The sequence below is a fragment of the Oryctolagus cuniculus genome, chromosome 7 (assembly GCF_051225735.1).
Source record: "Oryctolagus cuniculus isolate XC-2025 breed Fujian yellow rabbit chromosome 7, ASM5122573v1, whole genome shotgun sequence".
NCBI lineage: Eukaryota > Metazoa > Chordata > Mammalia > Lagomorpha > Leporidae > Oryctolagus > Oryctolagus cuniculus.
This window is the reverse complement of record NC_142873.1, coordinates 25,844,911-25,864,058: the sequence shown is the minus strand read 5'-3', so window position 1 is coordinate 25,864,058 and position 19,148 is coordinate 25,844,911. Positions and strand designations below refer to the sequence as shown.

The following is a 19,148-nucleotide window of genomic DNA, read 5'->3' as shown; positions in this document are numbered from 1 at the left end:
GGCCATAGCAGAGAGTTCGATCGAAAGCAGAGTAGCCGGGACACAACCTCCACCCATATGGAATGTCAATGCTTTACCTGCTATGCCACAGTGCTGGCCCCTTGATTGGCCTTTAACTTAGACTTTTTTATGATATTAAAAAACACCATGCTTTTCTAAGCTCTTTCCATTCAGTTTCCACTTTGTAAACTCCAGATAATACTGTCCCCAGAATTAATCTAAGGTATAAATGATATGATATAAGGCATTTAACCCCTTAACCTGTCTCCTTGAATACTCAGCTATGTTAGCTCTGTGTCCATTCTTCTGTCTCTGTACTAGATGAATAAAAAGACAGTGTAAAATGATTTGAAAAGAATATAAGGGGTCGGCGCTGTGGTGCTGCTGCCAATTGGGGAGTGAACCAGCAGATGGAAAACCTCTCTCTCTCTGTCTGTCTCTGCCTCTCCTTCTCTGTAACTCTGACTTCCAAATAAATAAATAAATCTTAAAAGAACTATAAACATCAATAAAACACAAATGAAAATTGTATTCTCAAAACTGGATATTAAACCATGCCTTCTACACCTCTGTTAAAAGTTACATTCTATCATAGTCATTTATGATTTCTAGGGCCAAAGTAGTAAATAAGATTTTTCTGGAAGAGACAGAGGTTATGAGGGAGCCAGGATTTGGGGTCAGTTAGCAGCAGTGAGTGTCACTCTTTCACATTTGATTCAGGAAAGTAAGAAAGCTACTGATCCCTGAGATTTTGGTGGGGGGAAGGAAAGGAAGGAGGGACTGAATAAAAGCAAAGGCCCTCTGGTTGTGGGCACCCACCCCTGACTGCAACCTTTGGGGAGGGTCAGCTGGTGTCTCTAGGGATGCTGCAGCCTGGACTCCATTTCCCAGAGTTCCCAGGAGCTCAGCTGTATTCTGCCTTCTGAATTCCTGTGCACATGCATGTGCTACTGCCATTCCCTGGGGCCTGAGTTGGACCAGAGGGAGTTCATTCCCTGATCAGGGTCAGCCCTGGGGGCTGTGCTGCTCCTTCTCTGGCATTTACTGCATCTCCTGCTCTGCACGTGTGATCCCAGGCAGTTTCCGAGTGCTCACCCGGAGCCTGCCTCCTGCTGCTTCTTCCCTCTTCATTGTCCACCTGTGGGTCCCACTTACCAGGGAGTCTCTTCCCGCCACTCCCCGAATTGCTCCCCCGCGTGTCCAGAAGAAAGGGTACCTGCTCCAGGGACTTTCTGCTGCAGGTTTGGCATGCAGGAAGGGGCGGGGACACATGTGGGAGAAGGGTGGTTGCCAGGGTGCCATCGATCATTGCAGCTTCTCCTGAGGTCAGGGCTGGGACCCGGGCTGTTCTGTCTCCCACCTCCACTTCCCAGGCTCCCAGTGCCCGGAATCTCTCCTGCAGAACCTCACCCAAACTGTTCCTAATGTGCTTTATTTAGTGGTTACAGGAGAGAGGGGGCAGCATTCTGGGAACATGCACATGCAGGGAAGGAAGGCAGAAAGACTCCCGCTCTCCACAGTTAAATAAGCTGGGTTCCCACTGTGGGTGGTCTCAGAATGCAGTCTGGCCAGGCCTCTTGATGTTTCCTGGGCTGGTTTCTGCAGGGTGGGGCTGGGTGGCCTTGAGCAGGGAGCCTGGGGCAGCAGAGGGGTGGGAAGGAGGATCTGACTAGGATCTGCCCCACTGCTCTCATCCTGCACCTCATCTTCCTGGTGGGGAGCAGTGTGAAGCGTGAATAGCTGCTTTGTGCATTGATCCCTCTCAAGTATTAATTATCAGATTTTTCCAATGTGGAATTTGAAGCTGTTCCAGAAACCTGGGTTGGGAAAACTCCCTTCTTTCAAACAGGCACAGAGACAGTGGAGGATCCAAGGAGTTTCTATTAATGGCCCTAGGCTCAGCTGGAATGATTTCCTGAGAATTGAGCATCAAATTCAAGTTTCTTAGCTGTTACAGCATTGGTGGGTTTAAATGGCAGCCTACATGACTTAGGACCACATTTTCAATGGTCAGTGGGTCCAGTATATTTGTAAAAGAGATGCCAGGGACAGATTTATTAGGATAGATTTATGACTGGAGTTTACAGAAGCAGAACTTAGGACATCTTCCCTCCCTAGATAAGATTTCAGTGGGCAGCTGTTTCACTCATTAATTGTGAGCATCCACTTTTAAAGGTTTGTGTTGGATGGGGTCCACTTCTCTTTCGTTGATGATGTATTTGGCTGCTTTTCACTTTCTGTCTTCAGCTATTTCTTCTCCTGTTAGCAAGGCTGTCAACTGTTTTTACCTGCCGCTGATCCCTTTGCAAAGTGAGAAGGGAACTAAAATTAATGCAAGTCTACTGTGTTGTCAATAACTGGAGCTACTTTTTTAAAGATTTATTTATTCATTTGAAAGAGTTACACAGAGAGAGGAGAGAGAGAGAAAGTGAGAGAGACGTCTTCCATCCGATGGTTCCCTCTCCAATTGGCAGCAACAGCTGGAGCTGTGCCAGTCTGAAGCCAGGAGCTTCTTCTGGGATGAAGCTGTTTTTTAAAATAATTATTTATTTATTTGAAAGGCAGAGTTACAGAGTGGTAGAAGCAGAGATGGATGGCTGGAGCTGTTTGGATCCAAAACCAGAAGCCAGGAGCTTTGTCCAGGTCTCATAGGTGGGTGCAGGAGATGAGGGATTTGGGCCATCTTCTACTGTTTTCCCAGGCCACAGCAGAGAGCTGGATGGGAAGTGCAGCAGCCAGGAAACCCAACTGGCACCCACATAGGATGCTGACACTGCAGGCAGTAGCTTTACCCACTATGCAACAGTGCTGCCCACTAACTGGAGCTCTTTTAATCTGAGTTTGCATAAAGTGTTGAATTACAACATCATAAATACAGATAAGCAACATCTTTTTCTCTGCCCAGTACTTTATAGTTACCCAGTGATCCACTGAGAATCTTACATTCCACACTGTGTAATTAAGAAGGCCAGTTACTTGTCTTATTTTGGGTTCTGTGTTTAAACCCATGACATTTTTGAAATGGGAGGATATTAGTTCTACAATTTCATAGAGACTGGTCTGTGGAAGCATCAATAGAAGTTATAACTGTGAGAGTGGTAAGAAAGAAGAGGGGAAGAAATAAGTGCCCCTTACCCCCCACAGAGATGTCCACAAATGGAGTAGAAGATGTGCCCTTGAAAACTATGGCTGACTTTCTGGGACAAACTGTGTTTGAGTGCTTCACATGTTCTGATAGAAAGGTGTTGCCACCTGGTTATTAGTATATTTATTTAGTTAGTTTTTAAAGATTTATTTATTTGAAAATCAGAGCTACACAGAGAGAGAAGGCGAGACAGAGAGAGAGAGAGAGAGAGAGAGGTCTTCCATCAGGTTCATTTCCCCAATGGCTTCATCATTGTGAACTTTGCTCAGTTCCTGACCTATACCTTTCCTTTAACCTAGTACTTTGCCATGTAGTAGCCCATGAAAACTGCAGACTGCATAAATGAGTGAATACTTGGAGGGTTGTGATTTCTTAGAGGAACATCATGAGACAGAAGGAATAAAACAAAACAAAAGTATCCTCCGTATATAGAAGGTATACTGTTTTTGCAAGCCACAGAGAAGAGGAAGAAGAAGGAAAGTAGTGAGACTGGAAAGTTTGTGGCAAAGGTAATAGGCACTGGTCAAGAATTCAACAAGCCCATTAGGAAAGTATTAAGGATTCTTTACTTCCATGTAGACTCTGCCCTCTAATGGTGAACAGAGTCCTCTAAACCCACTTGTTGCACAAATGAAAACCCAAGCATTGTCTTCTCCTACAGATGGAGTCTGCTATTGGTTTTGATTTACATTTCGCTAATGGCTAGTGATATTGGGCATGTTCATCTATGTCTTGACCATTGAGATTTCTTCTTCTGAGAAACATCTATTCTGATCATTGCCCATTTCTTAAGTGTACATTTTGCTTCTTGTTTGGAGTTTTTCCAGTTCTATATATGTATGTTCTGGCTATCAATCTTTTGTCATATTCAGAGTTTTCAGTGTTACCTGCCATTCTGTCCATTGTATCTTCACTCTGTTGATTACTTTGTTGTGAAGATGTATCTTAATTTGATATGCTCAAATTTGTATATTTCATTTTTGTTACTTGTGCTTTTGGAATCTTATGCAAACTGTTGTCTATGCTAATGTTTTACAGTTTCTCATATGTTTACTTAGGTTTTGGGTTTTTTTTTAACATACATAATTTTATTACAAAATTTAAAAAAAAAACACAGAATGCAACATCCTAACAAAAAATCCAAATTTACAAATGATACTAATTCCTACAACTTTGCTGTGCTACCATACACAAGTCAAGAAATTAAAGAAAGCATTAAATATTTAGGAACATTCAACATCAGAAGCTTTAAAATCTAACTGTATGTAGTAGCCCCTCAAAAAGCTACAACCTGCATTTTTTAAAAAAACTATTTTCTCTACAAAGAATCTTATCAGCTATACAAAAATCTGTACAGTTTTTTTATACTGAAGCTAATATTGAGCTGCACTTGAATTCACATTCTTAGCAAAACAACTGCCTGAGCACACACGCACACTCCACACTCATCATTACAGGATAGCCATTTATTCTTCATCTTCATCCTCTTCCTCATCCTCTTCAACTTCTTCCTCTTCCTCATCCTCTTCATCTTCTTCCTCTTCTTCTTCTTCCTCCTCATCTTCAGGTTCATTCTTCTTCTTTGATCCTGTGGGCCTACCAGGGCCCTTCTTTCCCGCTTCACTTTTGCCCTTGGCACAGTATGCAGCAATATCCTTTTCATATTTCTCCTTTAGCTTAGCTGCTTTCTGTTCATATGGTTGTTTATCTTTGGCTGACTGTTCAGACCACATCTCACCCAATTTTTTTGCAGTGTCCCCAATGGACAGGCCAGGGTGTTCACTTTTGATCTTTGGGCGATGTTCAGAGCAAAAGAGAAAGAAGGCAGATGGTGGTCTTTTAGGAGCATTGGGATCCTTTTTCTTTCCCTTCTTATCACCCTTGGGAGGAACGTAATTTTTCATCTCCCTGTCATAACGAGCTTTATCACTTTTTGCCATATCTTCAAACTTGGAATTTTCCTTTGCAGACATGGTCTTCCATCTCTCCGAGCATTTCTTAGAGAATTCCACGAAATTGACCGAAGAGTCAGGGTGTTTCCTCTTGTGCTCTTCCCGGCACGTCTGCACAAAGAAGGCATAGGAGGACATTTTGCCCCTCGGCTTGTTAGGGTCTCCTTTACCCATGAGGACGGAATGGCGGCCACCTGGTGGGAGTTGTTCCTCAGACTCCCGCAGAGCGGCTGGATCTGACGGCGTCGCTTCCTTCCCTCAGCTCCGGCGTGAACTCAGGATGTGAGGGCGATCTGGCTGTGACATCTGTCACCCCATTGATCACCAGGGTTGATTCGGCTGATCTGGCTGGCTAGGCGGGTGTCCCATTCCGCCCTCACCGCTCCATGTGTGTCCCTCCCGAAGCTGTGTGCTCGGTCGAAGAGGACGACCTTCCCCGCTAGAGGAGGACCAGTCTTAGGTCAAGGGTATACGAGTAGCTGCGCTCCCCTGCTTGAACCTCCAAACAAGCTCTCAAGTTTTTGGTTTTATATTTAGACTTTTAATTCACTTTGAGTTGCTTTTACATAGTGTATGAGGTGTTGGGGTATCTTTTCAGGCTCCTACATATGGATAATCACTTTCCTTTAAACCATTTGCTAAAGGGATTCTTCTTTCTCCTGTTTGTTTTATTTCCTTTATTAAATAGGGGTTGGCTGTAGAAAAGTCGGTTTATTTCAGCTGCCTATTTTTTCCATTGAACTATGTGTCTGTTTTTCCAACAGTGCTAACACTGCTTCTATTTTTTTAAGATTTATTTATTTATTTGAAAGGCCAGATGCTTCTTCCAAGTCTCTCATGTGGGTGCCAGCACCCAAGAACATGGTCCATCTTTCACCAATTTCCCAAGTGCATTAGTAGGGAGCTGGATTGGAAGTAGAGAACCTGGTCTTCTAGCAACAACATATGGGATGCATGAAGAGCAGGACAAGGCATTAACCCACTACACCACAGCATCAAACCCTTCCTTATTTACTTCTGCTGTGATCTTTCATTATTCACTTTTCTACTGCCCCACAACTTGACTCATTCCTGTTTTTTTTTTTTTTTTTCTGGGTCCTGGAGGATGGTAGTAGGTTGCTTCTGGGATATCTTTTTTATGTTAGTAGATACTTGGTAATCTAAAATCATAGTTTTTACTTTCTATATTTCTCTGCTAATCACGAGGACCTTCTAGATGACAGCAGAAAATGCTGGCAGAAATGAGGATATATAAATTTGCTAAGAAAATACCACATGGAATTTTACTTCTCAGAGTTGTAGAGGTTGAAAATATCAGATCAAGGTCCTAATACGCTCGATTTTTCCAGAAGCCCTTCTCTGATGTGACAGACACATCTATCATTTGATCTGCTTAAAAGCACTTTCTTCAGGTAGAGTTATGTTGGTGATTAGCACTTCAGTGTTTGAGTTTTAAGGAGGCACATTTCAGTCCACAACAGCAAAGGGGCCCTGTGGTCTACTTCAATGACAGCCATCTCTGCGGAGGACAGAAAGTTTGAAATCAGCGTTAGGATTTCTCACAGTATTACTGTCAGTGCTATCTCCATCAAATGTGCATTCATGTACACACAAACAAAACTACCTGTACACATAAACACATTCAACAGTGGAAATGCCTGATGGTTGTGTACAGGTAACATCAATATAATATTCCATAAGATGGCCTATTAGCAGACATTAAAAGAGAATTAGAAAGAATGACAACAAAATCTGCAGTTACCTATATTTATGTCTATATGTATGATATTCAGTATTTATAGTTGCTAAAAGATGAATACTGATGTGTGGGAATAAAAGCTAAACCTTACCTTGCAATATTGCAGCCTAGTCTACATGAAAGATGTCTTCCTAAAACCTTTCCCTGGGCCCACTCTGTGGCATAGTAGATTAATATCCACCTGCAGCACCAGCATCCCACATGGGCACCAGTTTGAGTTCCTGCTCCTGCACTTCCAATCCAGCTCTTTGCTAATGGCCCAGGAATGCAGTGGAATATGCCCTGAGTGGTTGGGCCCCTGCACCCATGTGAGAGACCTGGAGGAAGCTGCTGACTCCTGGCTTCTGGCACCTGGCTTCAGATCAGCCCAGCTCCAGCCATTCTGGCCATTTAGGAGTGAACCAGTGGATAGAAGACCTCTCTTTCTCTTCCTCTCTATATCTGTCACTCTGCCTCACAATAAATAAATACATTTTTTTAAAAACCTTTCCCTTTTTAAATTTCTTAATTGTTTTAAAGATTTATTTATTTATTTATTTACAAGTCGAGTTACAGAGAGGAGAGCCAGAGAGAAAGAGAGAGGTCTTCCATCTGATGTTCACTCCCTAATTGATTGCAACTGCCAGAGCTGTGCTGATCCGAACCAGGAGCCAGGAGCTAGTTTCAGGTCTCCCAGATTGGTACAGGGGCCCAAGGACTTGGGCTATCTTCTACTACTTTGCCAGGCCATAGCAGAGAGCAGGATCAGAAGTGGAGCAGCTGAGTATTGAACCGGCCCCCATATGGGATGCTGGCACTTCAGGCCAGGGAGTTAACCTGCTCCACCACAGCACCAGTCCAACATTTTAAATTTCTGATACTCTAAAGTAGCACAGGACTGCATTACATCTAGGAAAGATGTATTTAAAAATTATAAATCTAGTGCATTTTAGCAGAAGTTTCAACAAATACTTCTGATTTTCTCAACATTATGTATAAATAAATGACAGAATGAGTCATTGTCAGATTAATAGAAGGAGTTTGAGAGGATTGTCTCTCTTTCAATTGTGTTGAATAGTTTGAGAAGCATTAGTTCTTTAAAAGACTTGTAGAATTCAATAGTGAGGCTGTCTGATCCTGGACTTTTCTTTCTTGGGAGGTTCTTTATTACTCATCCAATCTCTGTCTTGGTTTTTGATTTGTTTAGCTTTTCTATGTGTCTTCATGACTCAATTTTGGTATATTGTGTATGTCCAGGAATCTGTTGATTTTTCCTCTAGGTTTTCCAATTTGTTAGCCATCACAACAGATGCCCACATGGTATATTGCAGTGCTAATCTGAGTTTTGGGTACTCCACTTCCAAATCAGTTTCATGTTAATATCCCGGGGAAGCAATGGATAATAGCTCCAATTCTTTCCTTCTTGTCATCTAATTTGGAGAACTGTAACCTCAATGGGGACTTGAGAACCTGGTCTTGCACAGTTGTAGCCATATAGAAAGTGAACCAGCAGATGGGAGATCCCTCTGCTTCTCTTTCCTTCTTTCTTTGTCTCTGTGTCTCTCTGCCTTTTTTTTTATCATATTAAAATATTGAATTACTTATTTGAAAGAGTTACAGAGAGAGGGAGAGACAGAAATCTTCCACCACCTAATTCATTTTTGAGATGACTTTAATAGCCAGAGTGTGGCCAGGTTGAAGCCAGGAGCTTTTCCTCCGATGTGCGTGGCAGCATTCCAGCACTTGGGCCAACTTTCCCTGCTTTTTCAGTCCATTGGTAAGGAGCTGGATCTGAAATGGAATAGCTGGTACTTGAACTGGTGCACGTAGAGGATGCCAATGTAACAGATAGCAGCTTTGTCCACTGCACCACAACCACCAGCTCCTCTTTCTGCCTTTCCAATAAATAAATCTTTTGAAAAAGAACTTAAGGTAGTAAAAGTCATCATGACTGAGCAATGGCAAATTTATTGAAGTGATCTATTTTCTTAAAGATCTATTTATGAATTTGAAAGGCAGCACTAGAAAGAGAGAGTGGGAGAGATGGATCTTCCTCCTGGTTTGTTCACTCCTCAAATGGCTGCAATGACTGTGGCTAGGCCAGACTGATATCAGGAGCCAGGGGCTTCTTCCAGGTCTCTCACATGGGTGCAGGAGCCCCAATATTTGAGTCACCCTGTGCTGCTTTTCCAGACACATTAGCAGGGAACTGGATCCGTTTGGAGCATGAATGTCTATGATACTCTCCTTGCAGTTGAAGGATCTAGAATCCATTTCAATTATGGGTGGGCCAAGTACAACAGCTCACAATTGTCCAAGGTTTGGATTAGATGGGTTCTGAGAAATTTTGTTAAAATAGTTTTAATCATAACTCTCAGTTTAAGCTTTTCTTACCAAATTTTCATGTTTGCTGATGTTTATATCTATGGGAAAATTGGGTCTCTGGATTGCAACCAATGAAAGCATCCAGACTAACAGTAATAAGGTCAACAGTCAGCAGAATGATGTCCAGCTGAACTGAAATAGCTTTTCTTATTTGGTAGAGGGGTTACCTCCTGCATTATACTGACATACTGACATAGACAGTAGATATTGGAGCCTGTCTCTTCTGCCAAATGGAGAATGCGGCATTTTGATCCATCATATATATATTTATATATTATATATTATATTATATATTTCTATACATAATATAGAATTACATATAATTTTCATAAATATATAATATATAATTATATATAAATATTATATATGAATTTATTACATATATATATAATTATTTCTGATCCAGCTCCATACCAATGGATTGAAAAAGCATTGAAAGATGGTCCAAGTGCCTGGGTTGCTGCCACACACATCGGAGGAGAAGCTCCTGGCTTCAACCTGGCCACACTCTGGCTATTGAAGTCATCTCAATAATATATATATATATAATACATATATAATACTTATAATAAATTATATAATATTATCTGTTTATAATTATTATATATTATATAATATATTATATGATAAAGCATAATATATTTTATATATGAATATATTCATATACATAAATATATATAAATAAATGTAAATATATATATAAAGAATTTATTTACGTATTTGACAGGTGTACTTACAGACAGTGAGAGGAAGAGACAGAGAGAAAGGTCTTCCATATGCTCATTTACTCCCCTAATGACTGCAATGTCTGCAGCTGGGCCAATCTGAGCTAGGAGCTTCCAAGTCTCCCACATTTTGGCAGGGACCAAAGCACTTGGAAGAGCTTCTACTGCTTTCCCAGGCTATTGCAGAGAGCTGGATGGGAAAAGGAGAAATGGGGACCAGAACTGGTGCACATATGGGGTGCCAGCATTGCAGGTAAAGGATTACACCACTGCACCACAGTGCTGGCCCCAGTCTATCCTTTATTAAGGAGATCTCAGTAATCATGTTCAGGTATTGCTGTCCTATATTCATGGCCAAAGTCCTAGCAGACAACATGGTTTGGAGAATCGTAAGCACAAGGTGTGTAGGAGACTTCATTTCTCATACAGCACAGTTAATAACAAGGTTCCAAGAGGGGAAATTACTTGCATCATAGTCTTTGAGAACTAATGGACATCACAGGTGATCTAAAGAATTTAGAGGGTTTGTGAGTCCCTAGAGTGGAAAAATCACTGGGAGCACAAGGACAGTGCCTAGAGTTTATTTTGATGGATTTTAGCCCCTTTCATTGGAGGGAGGCCCGAAGAAGCTGGACTGATTTGTAAACCTCAGAAGTGTCTTTTCAAGGTGAAGGCAAACTGAGACTGAGGGGTTTTAGGAAAAACTTGGAACAAAATGCATTTGCCACACTTGGTTAAGACACATCATTTATCTACTGATTTTCATCAGATCTGTTAACATTAGGTATAAGGTACAGTGGACATGGTGGATGGCATATAGCAATATGATTTTAGTAATATATCATGAGGTGCTTTTATTTTTTACTGAATTTAGCAGGTAAAATTGGGCTACCTAATGGGATGTAGCTGGAATAATCACCTTTTGTTAAATAAATCTGAGGTAATAAATGTTAGTGTATGAAGACATTGAATTTTCTTTTATTGGGACTTCTTGGTTATTTTAATCTGGGATGTGTGAATTCTCATTTTCTCTAGGCAAGTTGTAACTGAAAATCTTTATTTTATTCCTCATCATGTTGGACCAACTCTGCTGCTTCTGGGATTTTTTTAGTACATCTGACATTTGGAAATTTAGACAATAGTATAGTTAAAATGAGATGTACCAAGTATTTATTTTTATTCTGATACATATTTTGGAATTCTTCTAAAATTCCTATTGAGTATCCTTGTTAAATTTAGTTGCATCCCAGGTTAAGACTTATTGGAGGCAGGCGCCATGGCTCAATAAGCTAATCCTCCACCTGCGGTGCAGGCACACCAAGTTCTAGTCCTGCTGGGAGAGCCAGATTCTGTCCCAGTTGCTCCTCTTCCAGTCCAGCTCTCTGCTATGGCCCAGGAGTGCAATGGAGGATGGACAAAGTGCTTGGGCCCTGTACCTGCATGGGAGACCAGGAGGAAGCACTTGGCTCCTGGCTTTGGATCAGTGCAATGTGCCAGCCACAGCACACTGGCCGCAGCGGTCACTAGGGGGTAAACCAACAGAAAAAGGAAGACCTTTCTCTCTGTCTCTCTCACTGTCCACTCTGCCTGTCAAAATAAAAAATAATTTTTGTAAAAAGACTTATTGGAGTCACTCTAGTGATTATACCCATGAAACTTTGTTAATAAATGCAAATAGAACCTGGGAAAATTGATGTATATGTTATGCTGTAGAGACTTAAGATTGAACATCTTTTTTTTTAATCTTTTTTAATTATATAATTTAAAAACAAATTTTAGATTTTTTTTTTTACTTTACTAAGTCACAGTTCTGGCCCCATTAATATGACTTAACAATGTCTTTTCCTCTCAGACTTATCTCTATTGTTTCAGTTAACTGCATGCCTTTTCTTTACATTCAGATTCTCTCAGCTGTCAAAGCTTATTCATCTTAATTCTGTTGTTCCTATTTCCCTCCCTTTTATTCTGTCCCTATGCTAATTGAGGTCATGATTCTCCATTCCTTCTGTGTGGTGTCACAGTAGCCTTGAAGTGTTCTTTTTCTCTTCTGATTTCTAAAGAAAGAAATTATGTATTCCCCCAGTTTAGATATTTTAATAATTCATTCTAAAACAAAGGTTAAATGTTCTTAATTTGACAAGAATTTTCGAGGCCAGCAGTGTGGCGTAGTGGGTAGAGCCACCACTTGCAGTGCTGGCAGCTCATATGGATCCAGATCTCTGCTATAGCCTGGGAAAGCAGTAGAAGATGGCCCAAGTCCTGGGCCCCTGTACCCATGTGGGAGACCTGGAAGAAGCTCCTTGCTCCTGGCTTTGGATTGGCGCAGCTCTGGCCATTGCAGCCATCTGGGGAGTAAACCAGTGAATGGAAGAACCCTCTCTCTTCTGTGCCTCTCTCTGTGAAACTCTGACTTTCAAATAAATAAATAAATAAATAAATCTTTTTAAAAAAGAATTTTTTCTATTTTTAGATTTGTTCTACTTCATTGCCACTTCAGGGTGTGTGTAAGGAGTGCATATCCAGTTTTTCTATTTTGGAATTTTGGGATTTTGTATTAGCTCTGCTATGTATTCATTTTTCTCAAGCATTGGTGATATCTTCTCCTTAGTTGTATTAAGATAGAGAGCAATAGCTCTCATGTCTTTTTAGGTAAGTAAGACATATTAAAAACAGAGCATTCAGTATACATTCATAGTAGTTTGACTTGTTCAATTGATTTTCCTGACCTCCCTTGGATATTCTTGGTCTTTGCTGTACAACTTCCTATACTCATTAATTCTTTGATATTCCCAAATCCAGAAAATGAATGATTCAACAGCTGTGTTCCTGTATTTGCTGGGACTCAGGGTAAGAAGCAAAGTGGAGGTGTTCAGGAATCTAAAGTTACATGCTACATAGCAAAGCACATCATTTCCTATACAAAGTGACTGGGAAATCCAGAATCTTTTGCACACATATTGGATCCTGAACTATTACTGGACTATTCAGTAAGATTTTAATGTATTTATTTTCTGTGTGTGTGTTTGTATTTCTAAATAAACTCTGCTGGGCTACTTAACATTAACATGTATTGCAGAATTCTTTCATCAGTTTTTACTTTTAAAAAGTTTCTCTTTCAGTTTTATGGGAGAGGGTAGAAGTTTTCTGCTATGTAACTGAAAATTCATTCATTCATTAAAGTTAAAAATATTTGTTGGAAATTGGTAGAATACTATTAATTCTCATGTGATTTACATGAAACTAAATACATTCTCTGTTTTGCTTAAAATTTCTGCATGTGTGGACTTCTTTTTTCCTTATTGCCCCAAATCCCTTTGTGTATTGGGATGGCAAACGGGTTTTACACTGGACAAAACATGTTATTTTGGCAAGAAGTACTTAGCTTTCCTGCTTCAAGTATTCAAATATTGCATTGGAAATCAGTATATTTGTTTACTGTACAAATGTCCTTCATACAATTTTGTAATCTTCTGGGATATGAGAGGAAGCAGGAAATAGGAAGGTTATGGGTGGGAGGGATGTTTTGGGGGAGGGGAAGCCACTGTAATCCAAAAGCTGTACTTTGGAAACTTATATTTATTAAAAAAAGTTAAACAATTTTGTAATCTTCATCTTCCTTTTTATTTCATCCTTTTTTTAAAAAAAGATTCATTTATTTTACTTGAAAGTCAGAGTTACATGCACAGAGAAGGAGAGAGAGAGAGAGAGCAGTCTTCCAACCTCTGGTTCACTCCCCATTTGGCCACAATGGCTGGAGCTGTGCCGATCCAAAGCCAGGAGCCAGCAGCTTCTTTTGGGTCTCCTATGCAGTTGCAGGAGCCCAAGGGCCTGGGCCATCCTCTACTGCTGGATAGTAAGTCTTACTTGCCTAAAAAGCTGGATAGTAATTTGAGTAGCCAGGACTTGAACTGGCACCCATTTGGAATGTCGGCACTGCAAGCCACAGCTCTACTTGCTACTCCACAGCATCAGCCCCCTAAATTCTTATGAGTATTGCTATGCTATTGGAATTTATAATTGATAATGCTGAACAATTGAAACTGTCTTATTTACAATTGTAGGACTGGATATGGCAGTTTTACTTGAAGTAAAGTATGTAGCCTGCTTATTATATGATTTTTGGAAAAGCATGTATTTATATATAACAGCAGATCTGTTAATCATTTAAAAGTGAATTATCATGATTACCCAGATGTAAAGAATGCAATATGTGCTAATGAGTTAGCAGTCACAGACATTTAGAATTAGAGGGATTTTGGAACTTTTTCAATACTGCAGTTTTTATGAAAAACTAATAATTTTTTTATTTGACAGGTAGAGTTATAGACAGTGAGAAATCAGAAAGGTCTTCCTTCCATTGGTTCACTCCCCAAATTGCTGCCCCAGTTGGAGCTGTGCCCATCCGAAGCCAGGAGTCAGGTGCTTTCTCCTGGTCTCCCATCTGGGTGCAGGGCCCAAGCACTTGGGCCATCCTCCACTGCCTTCCCAGGCCATAGCAGAAAGCTGGACTGAAAGAGGAGCAACCAGGACTAGAACCCTTTGCCCATATGGGATACCAGCACCACAGGTGGAGAATTAACCAAGTGAGCCATGGCGTTGGCCCCCGATAAATTTACTCTTAACAAAATATCAAAATATCTTATTCAGTATAAAGTTAGTAGTGAAAAGAGACTACCTTGTTGAACACAGAAATTTGAGATTATATTTCTTGGTATTAATTTGCATCTTAAGGCTTATTGCCTAGTTTATTTCAACATTTCAATCTAATATTACTAATAATATCTTGTACTTAGTGGTTCACTGTGTGCCAGACAATATTCTTTTGATTTTTTAAAAGATTTATTTATTTATTTGGAAGTCAGAGTTACACAGATAGTGAACAAGAGGAAGAGAGAGAGAGAGGTCCTCCATCTGCTGGTTCACTCCCCATATGGCCTAAAAGGTCAGAGATATGCCAATCTGAAGCCAGGAGCCAGGACCTCTTCAGGGTCTCCCATGCAGATTCAGGGGCCCAAGGATTTGGGCCAACTTCCTACTGATCTCCCAGGCTATAGCAGACAGCTGGATGGAAAGTGGAGTAGCCTGGACTTGAAGCAGCCTCCATATGGGATGCCCAAACTGCATGCAGTGGCTTTACTTGCTACACCACAGCACTGGCCTCAAGACTATGCTCTAAAATGATGCATTAATTATTCCCAAATATTGGAAAGTGGCATGGTACATATTTGAATGTGTTGTTTTGTACTAGTTGTAGAAACAGTTTAAAATATATTTATATTTAAAAATGTAAGCTTTGATCTAAAGGTTTACTTTCCCCTAAGGTGCCTGATTGGAAACTGAGAGATCGTTGAAGTCTCAAGATAGAGTACAACTGATCTTATCCAAGCCTCCTTTATCACATGAGGATGCTAAATGCCAAGCCCAGAGAAGTAAAGTGAACTGTTCAAGGTCACATAGGTAAGTTGTAGCAGGGATAATTCTGTATTAGCATTAGGTATCCTGATACATAGGCCACTGTTCTGTCAATTTTGTACTCCTTGTGGAGTTAAAGATTCTAAGTTGTGGAAAATTAAGTTTGGAAATTTAGTGGTTGCTGTGTTGTTATGGTGAGAAATTTCTGTGTATAGCTATGAGTTGCTTAAATTTTACTCAATATATTTTTCTAGTATGCTTGCTATTTATTTGAAATGTATAACAAGTAGCTTCATCTATTTGCCAAAAGAATTTTTTAAAGAGTTATTTATATTATTTGAAAGTCATAATTACACAGAGAGAGAAGGAGAGGCAGAGAGAGTGGTCTTCCATTCACTGGTTCACTCCACAGTTGGCCTCCATGGCTACATCTGTGCTGACTGGAAGGCAGGAGCCAGGAGCCTCTTCCTGGTCTCCTATGCAGGTGCAGGGGCCCAAGGACTTGTACCATTTTATAGTGCTTTCCCAGGCCATAGCAGAGAGCTGGATAGGAAGTGGAGCAGCCAGGTCTTGAACTGATGCCCCTATGGAATACCAGCACTGCAGGTGGCAGCCTCACCCACTATGCCACAGTGCCAGCCCTTGCCAAAAGAATTTACAGAAGCTATTCCATATATACACTTAACAATTATTTACTTGACACGAACTATCCCTGCATATTTGAAAATTTTGAATGGTATCACTTGGGTTTTAAGAATGTTATATTTTAGGTCTCTTAATATTTTTAGTGATGATGTTTTAAAGGCCCTTTCTGTTTTATGGAAAATGATAAGGATTTTGTTTTACAATGGCCATAGTATTACCACTTAAAGCAATAGATTAAATAACACTTTTAAACAAAGTCATTTAATACTGAATTCTAACACACTGGTATATTTTAAAGTGAGAAACCGGATTTCTTTCAGATATTCTAAAGAAGAATGATAATCAAAATTGAAGACATCTACAGTTTTTAATCACTTGTTTTAAATATTGGTCATAATGGTCCAATTTTGAGTTTAATTTTCATTAGCTTTTAAAAGATTCAATATGGTTTATAGAAAAAATTCGGAGAACATAATTATATACTCAACCTCCCTCCCTTCTTTTTCCTTCTTTGTCATTTTTTTTAGCTTATGAAATGACATTTTCAGTTTACATTACATTAAAAAGGGTTGTTGAATCAAGGGACAAGTTTAACAGGCAAAAAGCAAAAAGATCCTAATTTAGAGGGAATACAGACAATGGCTCTAAGCAATATTTGAATATCACATCTAAACAATATTTGAATAAATTGATAAATATTTTAATTTCTCCTACTAAAATGCTCAGAGAAAGTCTTTCATTATTTATCAAATATTAGTGCAAAATTATGGATTTAAATCATCCCAAAAAGTGATGAATTTTTGTGTAATAAAGTCCAATTTTTGTCAAGGCTTTTTGACAGTCTCACAGAAAACTTATGTTTGTGAATGGGAAGAATAATACCAAAATATCCATACTACCAAAAGCAATTTGCAAATTCAATGCAATCCCAATCAACATACCAACGATGTTCTCAGAACTAGAAAAAATTATGCTAAAATTCATATAGAAACATGAGAGATGCTTAACATCTAAAGCAATATTATAAAGCAAAAAAAAGCTGGAGACATCACTCCATATTTTAAGATATATTACAGGGGTCAGCACTATGACAAAGCAGGAAAAGTCACCGTCTGCAGTACCGGCATCTCATATGGGTGCCAGTATGTTTCCCAGCTGCTCCACTTCTTATACCCCTCTCTGGTATAGCCTGAGAAAAAAGTAGAAAATGACCAAAGTCTTTGGGCCCCTGCGCCTGCATAGAGACCTGGAAGAAGCTCCTGACACTTGGATTCAGATCAACACATCTCCGGCCATTGTGGCCATTTGGGGAGTAAACCAGTGGATGGAAAACTCTCTCTCTCTGCCTCTACCTCTCTGTGACTCTGCCTTTCAAATAAATAAATAAACTGCAAAAAAACAGAAAGAAGAAGTGTTAGCACTGATATAATAACAGACACATAGTTCAATAGAAAAGACTAGGTAGCATAGAAATAAACCCAAATTTCTACCAGCAACTCATATTTAACAAAGGAACTAAAATGAACTGGAGAAAGAAGAATCTCTTTAACAAGTGGTGCAGAGGAACTTGATTATCCATATGTAGAAGCCTGAAAATAGACTCCAACATCTCTTACACTATGTGAAAGTGAACTCACAGTGAATTAAAATCTAATCATAAGACCCAAACCCAAGTAAACATAGGGAAACTCTAAATATTGTCAACAGACAATAGCTTTTGGGTAAGATTCCAATAGCAATAGTCACAAAAATAAAAACAGAGACATTTGAGTATATCCAACTAAGATACTTGTTCACAACAAAGTAAACATCAGAGTGTGGATACAATGAACAGATGGCAGGAAAAATTAAAACTCTGAATGTTTACAGATTTCCAGAACATTTACATGAATTGGAAAAACTCCAAAAAATACAGGCAAGGATCTGAATAGACATTTCTCAGAAGAAATGTAAATGGTCAAAACATGTGAATATGCCCGATGTCACTAGCCATTATGTAAATATAAATCAGAACACCATATCAGTCTCCAACACCTGTGGGAGAATACAATGCTCAGGTGTTTGTGTGTGCAGCAAGTGGGTTTAGAGGACCCTGTTCACCTCTGGAGAGCAGAGTCTACAGGGAGGTAAAGAAACCTTACTGTGCAGGGGCATGCTAATCTTCTCTGTATCGTTCCAATTTTAGTATATGTGCTGCTGAAGCGAGCACGTGTGCTGCCGAAGCGAGAAAGAGATGAAAAGAATTTATCTCAGCTAGCCACCAATATTCAAGAAACAAGGTCTTCAGGAAAACCAACTCAACTGACATTTTCATGTCATTGTTAAATAAAGGAAAAATTATCTAGGTTCAGCAATACGTAGTTTATAAGAGAAAGACTACAGAGTAATTTCCTTGGCATAGACATAACTTTGTCTTTTTTTTTTATCTATGAGGGCTTGCTATATAATTAGGTTGCAAGAGAAAACAGCTTTTTGTACACCTGTATTTACACAATTAATCACTAATAGATGGGGGCTGTGGTGCAGTGAGTTAACCCACCCATAGGTACACCCATGTTGAGGTGGATTCGTTCTGAGAGGAGGAGTGTTGTGGGGGCAAGAGGCGTGGAGTCACCACACAGACCCCGGGAGTCCAGTGAAAGCACACCAGAGTGGAGCAGCCCCCAGACTTGTTTATTTCAGTTGGTACAGCAGCTTAAATAGCCAAGGCAGCCAATTTGGTCAAGGAGCTGTCTATGCCCTAATCAGCAACAGCCTGTTGCCAGGCAGTTTCTGAAGCCATCCAATCACAGCCTGTTGCCAGGCAGTTTATGTTGCCAGCAGCGTGCCAGCAGCCATCTTGACATGGCCTTCTCATTCCACCACACACTCACATCCCATATACAAATGCCTGGCTTGAGTGGTAGCTTCTCTGCTTTGAGGCAAGTTTCTGCTAGTGTGCACCCTGGGAGGAGACGGAGGATGGCAGAAGTGCTTGGGTCCCTGCACCCAAATGGGACATCCAGAATGAATTCCCAGTTCCTGGTTTTGGCTTGGTCAAGATTTGGCTATTGCAAGTGTCTGGGGAGTGAAACAGTGGTTCCCTCTTCCTGTCACTCTGCCTTTCAAATCAATAACTGTTGTTGGTAATGACTAATGATGATATT

The 19,148-nt window shown here is 40.1% G+C and overlaps 1 long non-coding RNA gene and 2 pseudogenes across 1 annotated transcript in view; 1 reads left to right on the top strand and 2 right to left on the bottom strand.

Moving 5' to 3' along the window:
* Nucleotides 1-19,148, top strand: part of LOC149125380 (uncharacterized) — a 26,929-nt gene extending 7,781 nt beyond the window's left edge. Inside the window, exons 3-4 of the long non-coding RNA XR_016211394.1 lie at nucleotides 15,267-15,402; nucleotides 18,188-19,148. This is a non-coding gene — a long non-coding RNA (uncharacterized LOC149125380). The remainder of the gene's footprint in view (nucleotides 1-15,266; nucleotides 15,403-18,187) is intronic.
* On the bottom strand, nucleotides 4,466-5,300 carry LOC138850499 (high mobility group protein B2 pseudogene; annotated as a pseudogene).
* On the bottom strand, nucleotides 18,144-18,211 carry LOC127485999 (U6 spliceosomal RNA; annotated as a pseudogene).